At 43.0% G+C, this 18,278-nt stretch overlaps 1 protein-coding gene and 1 long non-coding RNA gene across 6 annotated transcripts in view; one reads left to right on the forward strand and one right to left on the reverse strand.

Moving 5' to 3' along the window:
- Positions 1-18,278, reverse strand: part of LOC106997166 (uncharacterized) — a 102,563-nt gene that overhangs the window by 32,997 nt on the left and 51,288 nt on the right. Inside the window, exon 2 of one of the 5 annotated variants that reach the window (XR_013413495.1) lies at positions 7,634-8,626. The exons of the other annotated variants lie outside the window; for them this stretch is intronic. The gene's annotated coding sequence lies outside the window, so the exon portion shown is untranslated. Of the gene's footprint in view, positions 1-7,633; positions 8,627-18,278 lie in introns of those variants that run through there. 5 annotated transcript variants of the gene reach the window in all.
- On the forward strand, positions 10,429-18,111 carry LOC144338988 (uncharacterized). Its single transcript, XR_013413509.1, has 2 exons — positions 10,429-10,617; positions 16,503-18,111. It is a non-coding gene; the product is annotated as an uncharacterized LOC144338988 (long non-coding RNA).

An 18,278-nucleotide genomic window follows, 5' to 3' on the forward strand; every position in this document is an offset into this window, starting at 1 on the left:
AAATACAGGGCTTTCTGTCACATCACTTCACTTTTATTTCTAGACCTTGGAAGCTGGTAAAATGGAGCTGCCCATGGTTTTTCCTGGAGTCTAGGCCTGGCCTAGATTAGGTGTCCAGGCCTGGCCTAGATTAGGTGTCCAACGTCAGCTCAAGGCTCAATCTTATTTGTCTTGGAAGTATTAGTCTTTCACTGTGCTGGAATCATCCAAGGTTGTCAAGAAAGGATGAATGAACACATGGGATCTGGTCTTGGATTGGTCTATAGCCTTAGAGATTGTTTGTATGGATAACTTTGACGGGACCCTATACACACGTCCCCTCTTAGGGGAGACTGTGAATCAGAAACAGGTTCTTCAAATCCACTCTAATATTGTCCTATATCCCTAGGAGGATTACAGGATTGAATAAATGGGGAGTGGGTCAAGACAAATGCCTAGTGCATATGTGAAATTATGCAAATTCCAAACAAGAAATGGCCACCTGGCCCTAGATCTTATGGACATACTAGTAAATATTTCTGAATGAAATAATTCTAGACGTAGGTATCTATCCTTCCTAAATTACTGGGGGAAACTCAGACTAACGCCTCAAATTTTTTGGTCTGTTTTCAAAGATGTTCAAATGTTGCAGCCCAGGGAAGCTGTGGTGGTGTTCTTTGTCACGTCCAATAAAATGTTCATGTATTTAATTTTATTTTCTTATGGAAAAACACTTTTGCTAACAAACAAGGCAGTACTATTTTATGTATGCAACCTGTAATTGTAGGAAACATAAGCTTTGGAGTCAAGAAAGCTGGCTTCAACTCTGGGCTTTATTCGTTAATAGTTGTATATGTAATGGATGAATTATTTCATCACTGAATCTCAGTTTCATCGTCTATACAAAGAGTATGATAACACTGTTTATATATCTTAAAACAGATGGTACATATAAACTGCATGGCATATGGTAAGTTTTTAATAAATACCATTTATTTTGCTTATTATTTTTCAAAAAGTAAAAATAATAAAGATATCACATTTCTGAGTTCTCTCATTGTCTGTTATTAGTTTATTGTGTTATATGATTGCCCTTGCAAGCAGACAAGTACTGCAATCACCAAGAGCTTGAAAAAAATTGAAGAAAAAAAGGTATTGTTACTACTATTGTTATTTGCATACAGATTGCTAAACCGCTTCCAATTTTGGAGGCAAAACCCATTTAACCTTTAAAGTTTAAGAATTCTGAGGGTGTATCATTGTGGCTTTGCACAATCACATTTTACACGTGAAATAGCTCTGAACCTTGTATTCTAGATCCATAGGCCACAGCAAGCTGAAAGGTTCTTAGAGGCCATCCTGAAAGGCCCTTCTACGGGTGAAGAAACTGAGACCCAGAGACAGAAGTGGCTTGCCCAAGATCTCCCACATGATTAGAGACAGTGTGAAGACTGGAATTTGTATCTTCTGATTCCTCATCCAGTAACAGCTTGTCGCCCCAGAGCCTTTGCTGACTCATCATGTAATCTTGGAAAATTCCCCTGACTTCTGTTTACTGGTCTTTCTGTGAAACAAAAGATGCTGAGGATAACTCATGATCCATACCTCATGCAGATGTCAGTGGTTTTCTTAGGACTAGGCTGCAATACACATTCGGCTCTGTAAAACTGGGCACAATCCATTAATAATTCATAAAAGACACCTAAGTATTACAAAGGGAAGTGGTTTGTCATTGTCAGATGAAGGAACCTCCTTTCACGTGGTGGGGCAATTCAATGTTTTGCAGTCCATAGTGCACCCAGTGACCCTGCCTGAAGTCACTTAACCTCTCTCAGACCCACTGTACTCAACTGGAAACTGAAGAATATGGCCCAGAGTATCATTAAGTTTTCTTCTAGCCCTAATATTCTCATGCGCTATCAGTTACTTCAATTGAGAACTCCATCGTGGACTAACTGCACTTCCCAATGATAAGGATCCATAGCAGCTGAGAGTAACCAGGAAGAAAATCAAAAAAGCTAATGAGAATGAAATTTAAAGTAGGAAAGGAGTATAGATTTCTCTTTAAGCATTGCCTGTCTGGTCTAGAAGTATTACCATGTAAACATACACTAAGATCTCTTAACGTTGAGTAAGATTTCCAGTCAATGTTTCAGAAGGATTCCAGGTTTCTTGTCTCTCTTCCGGCCTGGGGTGAGCATCTTTCTATGGACTCAATCTATGGACATGTATTGACAAGCTGTAATGAAAAGCCAGGATACATGGATCCAGGCCAGGGTTTAGGGTCAGTTTTTTGGCTTTATTTAATCTCACTTTCTCTGGGTATAAAAGACAGCATAGAAGAGAGCTATAAAGCCTGGCCAGGAAGTTGCAGAGGCCTATTGCTGGCTGGCTATTTTAGCCTCAGCCTTGCTGGTTCCACTGAACCTCGATTTCCTCCTCTGTAAGACAAAGGGGTTGGTTAGATGCTCTTTAGAGTTCATTTAAATGCTAGCCTTCCACTTTTTGGCTCTCCTGGGTTTTCAGAGCAGAGTCTCTGAAGGAGCATTCTTGACCAAGCTTCATTTCACAGCCCAGAGATCTCCATTCCTGTTCCCTCCGGGGCTTCGGCACAGGAATTGTGTTGAATCCATTTGCAACTGAAATCTGTTCACTGTAATAAGTATTTGTGTTCCAATAATTTTCTAACAGCTTGTAATAAATAAAGCCAAAGGCATTCCTCAAGGAACTGCAATTAAAGATGCATCCATGGTAGGGGGTGGAGGTAACAGGGGATCTGGAGGAGGGAGACAAGGCTTTCTCTTGAAATCCTGCTAAGGACAAGCAGCTACAGCTCTGGTACCCTAAAACTGCCGAACTGACAATGCTTTAATGGCATCACCTCTCACTAGTCTCAGTTTAATATGTTCCCTGAAGGAATCCTTCGTCTGTGGAGACAGGCATAAGCTGGCACATTCATAGCAAGTCTTCTTTAAAATGAGCCTAATAAGTTTACTGTCACTTCAGACGGGTTGAAAATTAATCTGTGGATGAAAGAGTTAAATTTCACCAGCTCGAGCTGTGCAGTGGGCAAGCCCCAGCTGAACATTTGAGGAGTGAACACGCGGAGATAGGCAAAGTTCTTCAGGTTCAAAGGCTTGTTTTAGAAAAGAATCCAAAAAGTTCAGATGCTTTTGCTGAAGCTTATCTGATTTATTCAAGCTGGGGATGGGAGAATGCAGAGGCATTTGTGGAGCTAACCAAACGTAAGATGTGTTCTTGCTTTGTTCTTGCTGCCTTAGCTTTTCAGCTTACGTGTGTTTTGAGGGGAAATCTAATCCACATGTTTCAGATCCTTGGTATTGGAATGTATGAAGGTGCTGGCTGGTCGTACGGCAGCTCAAATGACCAGGCGATGGGTAAGCAGGATGGAAATCATCTGGGCGAAATACACCACAGAATGGAGCAGATCAGTCATTGCCCCAAGTACAGGCAGAGAACAAGGTAGAAAAATGCAGGAGTTCAGGAAAGAGAAACAAAGTGACAGGACACCATGTAGTCTGTGATCCTATGTACAGCTCAGAGGATGTGCATGAAAACCTGAATTTGGAATTAGAACACACAAGCTTGAATGCTTGAGCAACCGTAGCCTCAGTTTCCTCACCTGCAAAATGGACATTTTTATCAAGAATCCCTGCTTCATGCGATTGAGAAGACTAAATGAAATAATGGTGATGAAAGTTCTTGGTTCTGTGCTTGGTGCAAAAAAAAAAAGGCACTAAATAAATATTTATTTTTTAATGTTTAATTTAAGTAAGATTTAATGCAAATCCTGGTTCCTTTGTGTGTTCCCCAAACTGGTTTACCCTGTCTCTGATGCAAAAATTCTCATTGTCACTCTGAGGGCAGCAAGAAGTACACTATCTCTGGAAAACAACATAAATCGGTTTACATATTTTTTTCCACGCTAAACAGCATGATTTCAAAATGCTGGAAAAAGCCAGAGCCAAAGTAAATTCCTCCAACCTTTCTCTCTCTCTCTCTCTCTCTCTCTCTCTCTCTCTCTCTCTCTCTCTCTCTCTCACACACACACACACACACACACACACACACACAAACACACACGAACTTTTAAACCTTGCAAATCAGACAAGTGAAAAAAAAAAAAGAAAGAAAGAAAAAACCCAGCCCTCCATTGCTTCACATCGTATATATATCGAGTTCACTTCACAAACACAAGGTGCACTGTCAGAAGTGCCTTCGGCAAAGTTTGTACTTTGCTTGAATTCTAACTTTTGTTTACCAAGGTAATAAACCGGCCCTCTGCTGCACCAGGTGTAAAGCTATTATGAAAAGGCATATTTGTATTTCACCCCACCTCAGATGTACGGTATGTGGGACATCATGCCCTGTAAGAGCAGCCTGGATTTATTTACAGAGAGAGGCGCCCAAGCACAGAGAGGAGTGTCTCCAGGCTGGGAAAGGCTGAGCCCCTGCGAAGAACTGGTCATCTAATCTTCCTCTTTCCCTTCGGCTACCCACCCCTTCAGAAAACAGCGCCTGCCCTCTTTGCGGCGATATATCATCCAGCCTGCCAGCGACCCTCCAGGCCCTTTGCAGTCTCTGCGTAGGCAAGTTACGTCTTCCTGAGTTTTTTTGTCCTAAATTTTCCATCCAATCTATTATTGACAAGCCGTGTACAGCCAGATTAAAGTGGGCAAATGCAGCAGCTGAGGAAACTTCTCCTACTCTGTGCCTGAAAATCTCCACTAGCTTTTCTTCCCCTTCCTTCACAGGAGCTGGTCATACCCTGATGGGCTATCTGAGGCTTGGGATGGATGGGAGGAAACTTTCACCCAAATCTCTGACTGAGCTAAATGGCCCGGAACTCACTCTAAATCATCTACTGAAATCCTGGCACAGAAAGGAGGAAAGAATGTATGGAAAAGGGCAGACTTAGAATGCCAGGGCCATTAGACTGGGCAAGTAGAAGAGCTACGAAGGGGGTCCCTGCATTGTTGTTGATTGCAGAGAGTCTGGCAGACCACCCAGGAACTTGCATAAGGCACACAGCAGCAGCAGTGGCATGCCAGCTCAACACGTCAGCTGCATGACACAGACGGTTTTCTCAGTCCTCGGCTGGAGCCTGGAGCCTGGAGCCTCCCATTTGTCTTCTGGGAGGTAATTCCAGTTTCTTCAGAACTTTGGGTTCTCATATTTCCTAAGCCCCTATTAGGTACAGAAGCTTCAGCCAGGGAACTAGCCCATCTTAGGCACTCAATAAGTATTCCTAAACAATGACTTGGGCTGGGTGCGGTGGCTCACACCTGTAATTCCAGCACTTTGGGAGGCCGAGGTGGGCGGATCACTTGAAGTTAGGAGTTCGAGACCAGTCTGGTCAACATGGTGAAATCCCGTCTCTACTAAAAATACAAAAATTAGCTGGGCATGGTGGTGGGCGTCTGTAATCCCAGCTACTCAGGCTGAGGCAGGAGAATCGCTGGAACCCGGGAGGTGGAGGTTGCAGTGAGCTGAGATCACACCCCAGCCTAGTTGACAGGGTGATACTCCCTCTCAAAAAAAAAAAAAAAAAAGAATTAATTCTAGCTTTATCACTTTAAAAAGTAAAATCTTGAGTAAGATTCGTCTGTGAACTCAGATTTATTGTATCTAAAATGGGAATTGTAAAAGTTATTACCTTTCCAATTGTTACAAATAAGAAGCAGGTGAAGAGCCTTGCAAGAAGTGCACCAGCATTGGTGGTCACGGTCATGTCTAACAAGTCCTCATACTCATGCATCTTGACCATGCTTTGCCAGTCGTTGTCTCCCTTATATTGCCTAGAAACTCAATGCAACACACATCCATTGAATGACTACTGAGGTTTAGGTACAGTGGAAAGCACAGAGCGTATAGAGATTGATGAAACATCCTTGTCCTCAGGGAGCTTAGTAAATGAAGAACGAGTGTTGGGAAAAGACATTTCATCACTGAACACATCATTATTAAGTGTGCAACAGTCAGTCATTCAATCACTATTCATTGAGGGCTAATTACGGACCAGGTACTGTACTTGGCGTTGGGCATTGTTTTAGTTAGGGTAGCCTCATGTAATGAGTCAACCCAGAACTTATTTCTTGCTCATATAACAGTCCTGGAGGAGAATGTAGGTTGCTGGGGCAACTCTCCTTTACTTAGTCATTCAAGAGGCCAGGTTTCTTTCATCTCATCCTTCCACTATTCCCTGGGGCCTTGTCATCATCTGGCAGGAGAGGGGACCGTGCTGGAGTGTGCATGGGAGGTTTTCACAGCCAGGCCTGGAGGTGGCACGTGTATTTCTACACATGTTCCATTAGCTGGAACTCAGTCACACCTAACTACAAAGGAATCTGAAATGAGCCCTGCTCTATTTTCAAGAAAAAGAAAGATTTTGGTGAACATCTAACTGACCGATACAAGGATGTAGCAAATAACAAGATCGTGCTCCCATCCTCAGGTTTGGGAAGGTTATGCTACCGAAATAAACACATAACCAAGATCACCTCGGGTACCATGAAGAAAATAAAATAAGGAAATGTGACTGTCATTTAAGGTGAAGGGGGCCTTTCTTAGATGGAGAAAACAGTCGTCTGACTAAATAACAGTCGAGCTGACACCCAAATGATGAACAGTTATCAGTTAAGAGAGAGACAAGAGGAGAGGAGTCCAGCAGAAGCTACAAGTGCAGGGCCCTGAGATGGGACGTGCCTGGCATGTTGAGAGCAAAGCAAAGACCAGGGTAGTGTGTGAATGAGGGCAGGACACACAGAATGAGAGTGGGAAGCTAGGCAAGGGCCACATGATGAAGGGCCTTAGAAACCACGGTAAAAACTTGGATTTTAAATAATAAATTATATTTCAAGATTCATGGCAACCAACGCAGAGAAGGAATATATGCCAGTCTGGCAGGAGGGGGAACCATGCTGGAGTGTGCATCGGAGGTTTTCACAGCCAGGCCTGGAAGTGGCACATATATTTCCACTCACGTTCCATTAGCTGGAACTCAGTCACACCAACTACAAAGGAATGAAGGAATCTATCCTCCTCGGATTCATTAATCCATTCATTGCTCCTCCCTGGTTCTGCTGGCAACCGCAGAGCGATGACCCTTGTATATCTCAAGTACCCACATCAGCTGGCTTCCCCCTGGACACAGCCAGTGGGAGACATTGTCAGGAGGCAGAAGGGCAGGAGGCAGGAAGAAGCTGGCTTTATTTCTCTCTCTTTCTGCCTCTGCCAGCGCCTCTGGCTGGTTCTATCCCCACCTATAGCTCCAGCTTCTACTGGACAGGCCCACCATGGTCCAGTTTCTACCAGGTGACCCTGGCTTTCAGTAACATGACCTCCTTTCTTTATCTCCCTGGCCTAGTCTAGCAGCACCAGCATAATAACTTCTGCTATTGCTAATGTCTGGGTTGGCTTCTTAACTTCTTCCACCACCTGTGTAGCTAGTGACCTACATTAAACTCCCTCTGCTTACACACTTAGAGTAGCTTCAGTTTCCCTAGTGGGACCCTGATGACTGATACAAAGTACAAACCCCTTGCTGTGAGAATGCCCTCTCTGCTGTGAGAATGCCCTCTCAGCACCAGGCATCAGGCCTGGCACATAGGAAGTCTACAGTGAATGCACTGCTGCTGTAACAACACAAATTTATTCTTTTACAGTTCTGGAGGTCGGAAATCTACAATGGGTTTCACTGGGCTAAAATCAAGAAATCCATAGGGAAAAAAATCTGTTTTCTTGCCTTTTTCAGATTGTAAAGGCTGCCTGTACTCTTTGGTTCCTGGCCCCTTCTTCCATCTTCCAAGCCAGCAATGGCAGGTCGAGTCTTTCTCAAGATACCACCACTCTAATTCTGACTCTTCTGCTTCCCTCTTTCCTACTTATGCGTCTTTGTGACTGCACTGGGGCCACATGAATAACCCTAGATACTTTTCCTGTTTTATGGTGAGTTGCAGCAAGCTTAATTTCATCTGCAACCTTAATTCTCCCTTGCCATGTAATATAACATATTCACAGGTTCAGGGCATTAAGACATGAACAGGACGTGTACATTCTGGTAGGGCTATTATTCTGCTTACAGAATAGTGTCTGCGTAAATAAGTCAGAATGGGAGAGGGGAGGCTATGAGGGTTTGCTAAGGAGACAACAACAGAATGCCTTATACTGCATGTAGTAAGAACTCAGTGCCTGTGAGTTGAAATGAACATAGAGGCATAGAGGTAGTTTGAAAAGGGCATTTGGGTCCCCTGGTTTAGAGGTTCTTTCTAGGATGCTTGAAGCACGGCTTGCAGTTGTACACCCCTGAGAGTGTACTTTTGTCTGCTTCGCCTGGAAGGCAATGCTGGGATACAGCTCCTGTTAGTCTCTCACCCAGGATGGCACGTAGGTTTCTTGTTTTCCCAAAGAAAGGTTCCCTTCGGAGAGGGGAGTGGGTGAAGGCAAACTGTTGGCTGCAGCACGTGAGGCCCATCAGTTCCAATTCAGGGACAACTGGAGTTGATGCAGGCGTTCCATCCAAATGTAATCAAACGCCTCCTGTTGCCAGACGATGTGCTATTCAGTGGGGGGCTGGTGAGGGTTGTTGTGAATCCGAGATGCCTTCTGTAACTTTATCAGATGGGTACTGAGAGGAGAGGAAGGAGAGCAGACAGGGAAATTCACTTCACTGGTAAATAAACTTCCAAACTAGCAGATTCCTCAAAAGCTCTTGAAACTGCCTACTGGGGAGAAGATCCACGATGAGACTGTGGGTGGTGAAGACTCAGGTGGGAGGATCTGTGTCAGTGTAAGCCCGTGGGGCAGCACACACGGCCCAAGACCTCAAGGGAAACCCTGGATCCCGCTCCTCCTCTTCTTTATGTGTTGGGGGTGGGTTGGGGGTGAGTTTGAAGAGGACAGAGTTTCGGTAAGTATAGAATGGCTTTCTCTATTTTAAGCAAGATTTTATGGAAATGACTTTCTTTAAACTGTTTCATTTGAACTGGAATTCCCCCACCCACCCCTCCTACGCTTCCTGCCCACCCCCAGCACCCTAGGGCAGAACAAGATGAGGAAGAGTCCTTGCCAGGTCTGATCTTGGAAGAAGGTAAAGCCTGCCTTTAGGAGCCTGGGATGGGGGTTAATGTCTTAGTCGCTACACCGCCGAGACCTGCAGACTCTGATTTCTATGTTTCTGAGCTTTTCGAATCACTTTGGTTACTGAGGACCTCTTTGGGAAATCTTTGGGATGGATGCCTGTTAAGGGAATGTGTCTCGGTTGAGTACCTCCAACTACTGTTGTCAATTTGAGAACATTATTTAGAAAGAGTTGTTCTATAAAATTTTGCTTATGTAACTGGCATAGAGGTAGTATAATTGCATCTTTTTTCAGCACAGATACATTGCATTAGGGACGTATTTCCTTCTCATAGCAATTTTTGGTTCCTGAGAACCTTGAAGGTTTAAGGGCTATTAACTCACTCCAAAATGTACAATGGTAGGCACAGGACTCCCCTGTAAGGATTTATGAGACGTTTAAGAGAAAGTCTGGTTGTGGGAGGCAGGGGCAAGAGAGAAACTGGCTTTCCGTTGCCTACCGTTTTGTGTCTTTTGAATTTTGTACCTTATGCGTGTGTTATCTATATAAAAATAAACAAAATATATTTTGTAATATACAGAATCATGATTTCAACTACCTAAAATCAGACATATACAACAAGGAAACTACAGTAAAATTTAAATAGCACTCAACTCCATGTAATGAGATTGTTTCTCTTATCTTTCCCTTTATATATTTTCTACATCCTCCTCAATTAATAATAATAATAAATAGGGCTTTCTCAATGATTTTATAAACTACATTTAAAAAAAAATTTTACTTTAAGTTCTGGGATACATGTGCAGAACGTGCAGGTTTGTTACATAGGTAATACATGTGCCATGGTGGTTTGCTGCACCCACCAACCCATCATCCAGGTTTTAAGCCCTGCCTGCATTAGGTATTTGTCCTAATGCTCTCCCTCCCCTTGCCCTTGTGTGATGTTCCCCTCCCTGTGTTCATGTGTTCTCATTGTTCATCTCCCACTTATGAGTGAGAACATGCGGTGTTTGGTTTTCTGTACCTGTGTTAATAAACTGCATTTTTAAAACAATAGGGAAGAACAGTGTTTTCAAATACCACTGCTACACTAATCTATAGATCAGGACTCGAGCTGATACAACAGTCTCCACCCATATGCCTTTTTCCTTTTCCAGTTTCTTTTCAGTTTGCCAGTGAGTGGGTTGTTTCTAGGTCTAATTCGTGGATCTCTCGTCGTTCACTCAGTCATAGCGAAACATCGTGAGTACATCACCCTTCGTGACGGCTAGGTTTCAGCGGCTAGGTTTCGGTTCAGATAACCTCCTTGTTATCATGATCATATCTTCCGTCATCCATCACCATCACCCACTGTCAGCAAGCTCTTCTCAGTTCAGTGCCATATGCATTTTTTAAGCACCTGCAACCTTGGGCCCCTCCTAGAGCCACGTGCTGTGGGGCATGCGGAGGTGAATCCAAACTGTTCCACCCACCAAGATGCTCAGTCTTGGACAGGAGACAGCATATACGGAGTCAGCTTTGACTGGAGACAGAGAGTGGTGAGTGCTTTCAAGGATATCATGATGCAATATGACTATCAGGAGGGAGAAACAGGGAATACCTTTAAAAGGTAGCATGGGATATAATGACTCTCTGATGGGAGAAACAGGGAGGAAACTTTCCTTCCTTTACACTTTGTGCATTCTTCACCTTGCTTCTCTCTATGTCCTTTGTCACACTCTGCAATGTGTTATGTCCTTGTGTTGGACCTTTCTTACCTACTATGGCCTAAGTGAGTATGCAGTGTGATAGAGATACCAGCAAAACGCTATGGGGCTTAGAGGAAGCTGAGATTAACTCCACTCCGGAGGCAGAATTCTTTGGGGAGGTATAGCATTTGAACAGACTTCGAGGGACAGATGGCATTTAGATAGCAGAAAGCAAAGGAAGAGTGAGCTGAAAGAAAGAGGACGGCAAAGGAAAGTGGGTTCCTCTGCAGCGATGCACTGTTCTGAACTTCAGATTCTATAGCTGCAATGTGAAGTCGATAGCACCACTGGCCCCAGAGGTTGCTGTGAGGATCAAGCGGTGCCCCCAATAGCACAGCTAATATTTACATCACACCCACTGGGTGCCCACAGTCACATAGCTAGCAGGAGCAGGGCCAGGAGACACATCCAGGGCTTGGAAGGAAAGCCCTTGACTGCTATTCCATAGTACTCTCAAAGGATAAAAAAGTCTTCCATAAACCACTTTTACTAGTGTAAATTACACTATTCCTTCTAACCTAAACCTGACACTTGGACCCTAGAGGTTTCTGATCTAAAATTCTAGTTTGTTTCTGAGCTTCCTGGATAGTCAGTAGCCTGCTGACCTGGTGTCTAGTCTGATTTCCAGGCTATTACTCTAGATGTGAACACTCTCAGAACTCAAGAGTGGGATTCAAACCGGAGGACCCAGCCTGATTTGGCCTGGTTTGACGCATTGGGAGGGCCACTCACCCTAGGTCTGACTGTGACCAGAGCTCCTTGATTTCCTCTCTGAGGAAACCACCAGCATTCAAAAGCCCCTCTCAGTTCTAAAGTTCTCAGCTGCTGAAGACATGAGCCACTTAGACATCTTCCAGGTTGATGACCTTGTTGAAGAGAGGCAGCAGAGGGCCAATATACTTCCAGGTATGTGAAAAGCCAAATAAAATAGTGTTACCTTTGCTTATTGCCATGATGCCTTCTTTAGATGAGACTCATTCTTACTGGGGAAATGCAAGTTAATTCATAGCCCAGTGGAATCAAGTCTTGTAGCTGGTGTCATGGTCGTATTCCCTGAGAACCTTCTCCATTGTTTATTTTGAATACCGCTGTGGTGGCACCTGCGATGTCACCATTACCGCGATTGACAGAAAAATTATCCTGGAATGAAAGTTCCTTTTCTTTGGTCTCTCAGGAAAAAGAAAAATCTTTAGAGTGATACCACATGTTTTTCCTGTGCCTTTTAGCTTACAGTGTTTTTCACATAAATTACTTTTGATCTCCTAACAACCTTGTGGTGATGTGTGTGTGCGAGAGGGGATATGACATGAAGAAGGCTCATGGAGGAGAGGAATTACATCCTCTAGATTCATGGGGTCCCTGAGGCTCAGAGAGGTCAAGAAACATGATGAAGGTCACACAGGCCATCAGGGATAACACAGGAACTCAGATGCTGGTTTCCTGCCTCCAGACTTTATGCGCTTCTAAGCTCCCAGGGACACCACATCCTTAGGTCAACAGAAATGGAGGGAGCCTCTTTGTTTGGTTACTATACCTTCTGAAGTCCAATTTCAGCTACATTCTTCTAAGGAATCCATCAATTTTAGTTGAAAATGCAACAGAAGTGCTGTTTCTCAACTGGGGGCAATTTTGCCCCGGGGGACATTTAACAATGTCTGCAGACATTTTGGGTTGTCACAACTGGGCAGAGGGGAGTGGGTGTCCCTAGTATTTAGTGATTAAAGGTTGGAGATTTTACAAAACATCCTACGATGCACAGGATGGCCACTACCCCCACCTCCAATAACAAAGAATTATTCAGGCCAAAATGTCTAGAGTGCCAAGGCGGGGAAACTGTTGGATGAAAAACAAAACCTTACCTCCAATTCCCAGATCACCATGCACTTAGAAAGCTTTTCATAATGTCTGATTTCTAAAACCGACTACAGATGTTTTACAAGCATATTTTTTCTCCTATCATAAGGAGGATCTGCTAAATATGTCATAGCTGGAAGGGGAAACTGAGGCCCAGATAAACAAAGTGACTGTTCTGGGTCACCCAGCTAATAAGTGATGGAGAAAAACAGGCCCATTCTCCTGCCCTAAGGAGAATGCATTTTCTACTTCATCATGCTAAGCTTTGAGCCATTTTCTGACTCACTGATTCAATAAATGCTGTGATCTGAATATGCTCATTGACACAGACTTGCTTATAGCTTATTCTCATACAAAATGAGGAGAAGTGAAAAAAAAAAATACAAAGAGATGTGAAAAAAACCAATACAATGTGAGAAGAACCTCGTTGATTCTGCCTCAGTTCCCTTGATGTCTTTACACCCACACCCATGGCACAGCTGCTGGACGGAGGGGCTTTTAGTCTCTTTTTGAAGAGATAAAAGGTAAAAGCTCTCTACTGGAAATGAAACTGACGTCATCGAAGCCCTCAAGTTTCCTTGCAGGAGGCACATTACTGAAAATATCTAAGTTTCTTGGAACTTCAATTTTTTTTTTCTTATTTGATTTTCATAGCTTGTTCTGTTGGTTTAATGTTTGTTTTTCACTCAGCCAGTCGGTGAAACTGGGTTGGTCAGTGAACTTTCTAGGGACTGAAGGTTTCACTTTCAAGGTCTAAAAGTTTTGGTTTGGGCTTTTAAAGCCTTCATTAAGACAATTAGGGTTTAGCATTCTAGGCGAAGAGTGAATTTAAAATATATGCATGCAAGAATTGCTTAGATAGTATTTATTGAATAGGTTAATTTCTACAAAATATTTATCCAACATATGCTCTGTATTAGGCTCTGCCATAGGCAACAGAGAAACAACCCTGAGCAAGACGAAGATGCTTCCTTCCGTCTATTGCTGACAGTCTGACTGGGGAAATTAATCAGTAAATATTCTCACCTACGCCTTAAAAAAAAAAAAAAAAACCCTTACCCTGTATGGAAGACTGAGCACTCAAATTTTATTCTCTTAGGAGAATACCCTTACCTTTTTTTCTTTGTCAAACTCCTATTCAGTTTTCGGGGATAAAAGCAAATGCCAACTCTCACAAACACCTTTAGAAATCTCCCAAGGTAATCAGAAAATGCTGGTTCAGTACATCTTCAACCTCTTCTCCAAATGGTTACAAAACCATTCAGCACGCGCTGTGGCCCCTTGTGGGAAAGCGGTGTAGGCTGTTCATTAAGAGGCACCCTCGTTTAAACCTAAACTGTATCACCTGCTGGTGCCTTGAGTCGTTTGCTTAGACTCTCTGAGCCCAGTTTCATCACCCGTTGTGAGGATGGAGTATCGCACAGCCTGTGCAGTACCCGGCATATGGCAATTGCTCAGTACAGAGTTAGCCTAAGTGTCAGGCACTAAGCTCTCTGTGCTGCAGAGGATCCAAAAATTCAAGTGACACGGGCACTTCTCCCACAGAACTCATAATATAGCAAGTAGAAAGGTTCACAAAACCTCTGCAAAAGATAGACCACGACATGTTAGAACATTTATTATAAAAAGTATTGAAGAGCAGATGAACATTAATTCTGCAGGGTGGAGCTGATTATCTGCAAAGGTTCTTAGAAAGGATACAATTTAAGCTAGAGCACGAAAAGAGGATAGGATCTTTGACGCAAGCCCTGCAGGCGAAGTAGGAGGGGAAAAAAAGTGTATTAGGCATGCCCAGAAGAGGAAATGGCTTACCCCACAAAAGGCAGTGAATGTGAGAGCACTGGGTGTGGCTAAGCCTTTGTGTCACTGGAGGGATTTTAGAGGTAAAATAGGTGTGAAAGAAGAGGGTTTGAGGTACGGGTGGGATTAAGTATGGCATTATTAGCAGAGTTAATTGGAAAACAGCATCAAATTCTTAAGGGTTTGAAATGTCCAGTGCAAATGTTTGGACTTCCCTCTGAGAGCAAAAGGGAGACACTCAATGTTTCTGAGTACAAGGATGGCTTGAATTGATGAGATTCCTGCTATCAAGTTGCTCCATCTGGTCAAGAACAAGGTAGAGAACAAACTGTAAGAGGATGTGATGAGTGAGATGCTAAAAGCCTGAAAGAGGAAACCATTAAGGAGGAAGGCTCTAAGAGAGGAAAAGAAGAAACCTAACACCATGATCATTCCTCCACCACCTTGTGCTGGTCTGTTAATGCCTGTCTTCCTCTCTCGACTCCCAGCTCCTCAAAAGCCCAGCACAGTGCCTGTCATTCAACAGAACTTCAGAAAATGTGGATAAAAACAAGAGATTGTAGATAACTTTAGACATAGAAGTGCAGTGGAGTGGGCACGGAAAGGCGAGGATCTACAGAGATAAAGAGTAGGTATTGGGCTGGATGCAGTGGCTCACACCTGTAATCCCAGCACTTTGGGAGGCCGAGGCAGGTGGATCACTTGCGATCAGGAGTTCAAGACCAGCCTGGCCAACATGGTGAAACCCGGTCTCTACCAAAAATACAAAAATATTAGCTAGGTGCCATGGTGCATGCTTGTAATCCCAGCGACACGGGAGGCTGAGGCAGAAGAATCACTTGAACCCGGCAGTTGGAGGTCACAGTGAGCCAAGATGACACCACTGCACTCCAGACTGGGTGACAGAGCAAGACTCTGTCTCAAAAAAAAAAAAAAAAAAAAGTAGGTAGGAGGTGAGATGGGTAAGCAAGGAGGCAGAGGGTAGAGATACTGAGACTGGGTGCTTGGAAGTGTGATGATGCCATCAACCTATCAACTCAGAGCAGAAGGGCTTGAATGACAAGGACATTGCCCAAGTAGGCATTCTATATATATTTGTGGAGAGGATGGATGGATTGATGGATGCATGGGTCTTCAACATAAGCAGGGAATTAGACTCATTTATTGTTGGGGTTACAGGGGAGCTTACGTATCATCAGCCCTGTTATTCTATATATGAGTGAAATGAGGTAAGACAAGAACTGACTGCTTTTGATCACATAGCTACCAGGTGATAAATTTAGGGCATGAAACTCCTAAGCTAGTGTTCTTTCCAGTATGTTATATAGTTATTTTCTTCAATTCTTAAAAAGAATTTCAGAGGAAATGGTATGCATGAATATCATATACCACTTGTAATTTATTTTTTTTAAACTAAAAGCTACATTGGGAATTTCATTTCCGTTTCTCTGATTAAAATAGGAATTCTAAAAGTCATGCATATTGATTGAAAAGTCCTCGGCTTTGGGGCCAAATTCTTCCAGTGGCTGTTACCTTCTATAATCCCATTTTCCAAGACATTTCTCTCTTGCCTACCCAGATTCACAACTTGCAGAAGATGAAGCATGCCTGATGAACTTGTGCAGCAGAGAGGGTGGCATAATTTTAGCCTAGAGGTAGTTCTAAGGGTTGTTCATCACTTGCAAAGGTGAAATTAACTTTTAGATAAATCACGTGGTGATTTACATGGAAATTTACTTTTAGATAAATCACTTGGATCTAAAACCAAAGGACTGATTTCCTTAAATCATATCAAAAACCAGTCCCTTGACTTTTTCACACTTTGTGTGTATTGAGTACCTGCGATGTGCCCTAAAGCACTCTGGTTTTCATAGTGGAGAGGATGATACAAAAATTTAAGATACAGTTCTTCCTTTAAGGAGTTCTTATTCTAAGTAAGGAGATGAGACTCATGTGGGGGGAAAAAAATCACACGGTAGTTTATGATGCAACAATTGTTTCTTTTCTTTGATAACTTTCAGGCATTAAACAACAAATGGATTAAGTGAATCTCAACCTGGGAAGCTTATCACATCAGATTTTGAGAGGGTATTTGTGGGCGACGACAGCATCTCAGCCTACAGGTCATCAATCTCTGATGTCAGAGAACACGGCTTCTCACTTTCTTGTCCTCTGGGGACAGCATTATGGTGGACAATGAAGCAACACTGTCGCCAGGAGGCAGGCACAGAGTTCGAGAGGGAAAAGAGAGAAGATGCAGGAAACCCAGCCTGGGAGGACCCATCAGGAATCTCCTCACCTTTGTTCTCTCTCCTCTCCAGTTCATCTTCCACACTAAACCAGTTGTTAAGTGCTTCTGAGAGTCCCAATAGTGCCAGTGTGTTCTAATAATAGCCATAACATTTACTGAGCATTACTTCATGGCAGGCACTGTCCTGGATGCTTCATGTGCTATACATACATCTTATTGCATAGTGATGACAGACCTGGAGTGTTGGTCCCGGTGTTGCCAATATCTAGGTGGTTGCTATTAGAAAACGAATTCTCTCTTTGCCATTTCCTCATCTGTTGAATGACGAGGGAGTTCCAGTGTTGGAAGGCGAGTGGGGAAGAAACATCCTCATTCAATTGTTGGTTGGAGCATAAACTAGTACAACCATTATAATAGGAATGATGCAATGCCGAGTAAGATTTTAAAATATGCATGTTCTTTGATCAAACAACCTAACCACTAGGAATCTATCCTATAGAGATAATAGCAAGAATATGTAAAGATTCATGTGCAAGAATGTTTGTGGCAGCCTCACTTTGTAAAAGCAAACAAGTTGAACCATCATAAATGTCTATCAACAGAAAAATAGCTGAAAACATATCTGGTCGGTGGAATGCCAGACTGCAAATGAGATATGGAGTTGGGAAAGTTTTTCACAATATATTTTTAAATAAAAGAACAGATCAATATGAATGCCATAATTTATTTTCTATAAATAATGTGTATGGATGTAGATGCTCACATACATAGTTAAAAGTTATAATTAACTTAGGAAAATATCTTGATTGATAAATGCTAACAGTCTGGAGAAGGAAGCTTTCACTTCTTTAAGTAATTTTCTAAAAGACCTCGTAATGCTAATCTTTACTTTTTTGTGCTTTTAGAACGTTTTGAGTGCAAATAAACTAACACCTGCCTCTAAGAAAGAAGGATCTGGATAAACAGGAGGCTATTGTTCTTCCATTACCTACCACTATTTAGATTAGTCTGATGGGTCTCCAAACAGACAAAGTTTGCCATGCAGGGGTGAGGAGGTCAGGGGGCAGTCTGGAAGGGATGGATGAGGACAGTGATGGGAGGGAAACAGTAGAAAAAAGCACTGAGCAGGCACGAAGCTGAAGGGCACCACCCAAGGTAAGGCGTCAGTGAAAACATTTTGGTGGGATTCACATGAAGAAGAGGAATAACACATTGAGTGTGCGATGTTTGACTTGCTGTAATGACCCCTTTCTCTGTGCCCAACCCCAGGCACTCTCCAATAAAGTCTATTTCATACAAATACATGCACAAACAAAAAAAATTTAAGCAACACAATGAAAAGGGTGACTTAGATGATCTCTAAGTTCCCATCTAACTAACCTTTTAAGTGTCTCTGAGCCTTTTTATTTGCCTGTCCTTAGCTGGCCGCATTTTCTTCTCACCCATATCTCCTGCCAGGTCTGCCAGACCACTACCACTCATCCTCCAGGTGAGCCTAACTGTGCACTTTTATACCTTTTGGCTTCTACCTGTGCCTCTCTTTGCT

The sequence above is a fragment of the Macaca mulatta genome, chromosome 2, assembly GCF_049350105.2.
Source record: "Macaca mulatta isolate MMU2019108-1 chromosome 2, T2T-MMU8v2.0, whole genome shotgun sequence".
Classification (NCBI taxonomy): Eukaryota; Metazoa; Chordata; class Mammalia; order Primates; family Cercopithecidae; genus Macaca; species Macaca mulatta.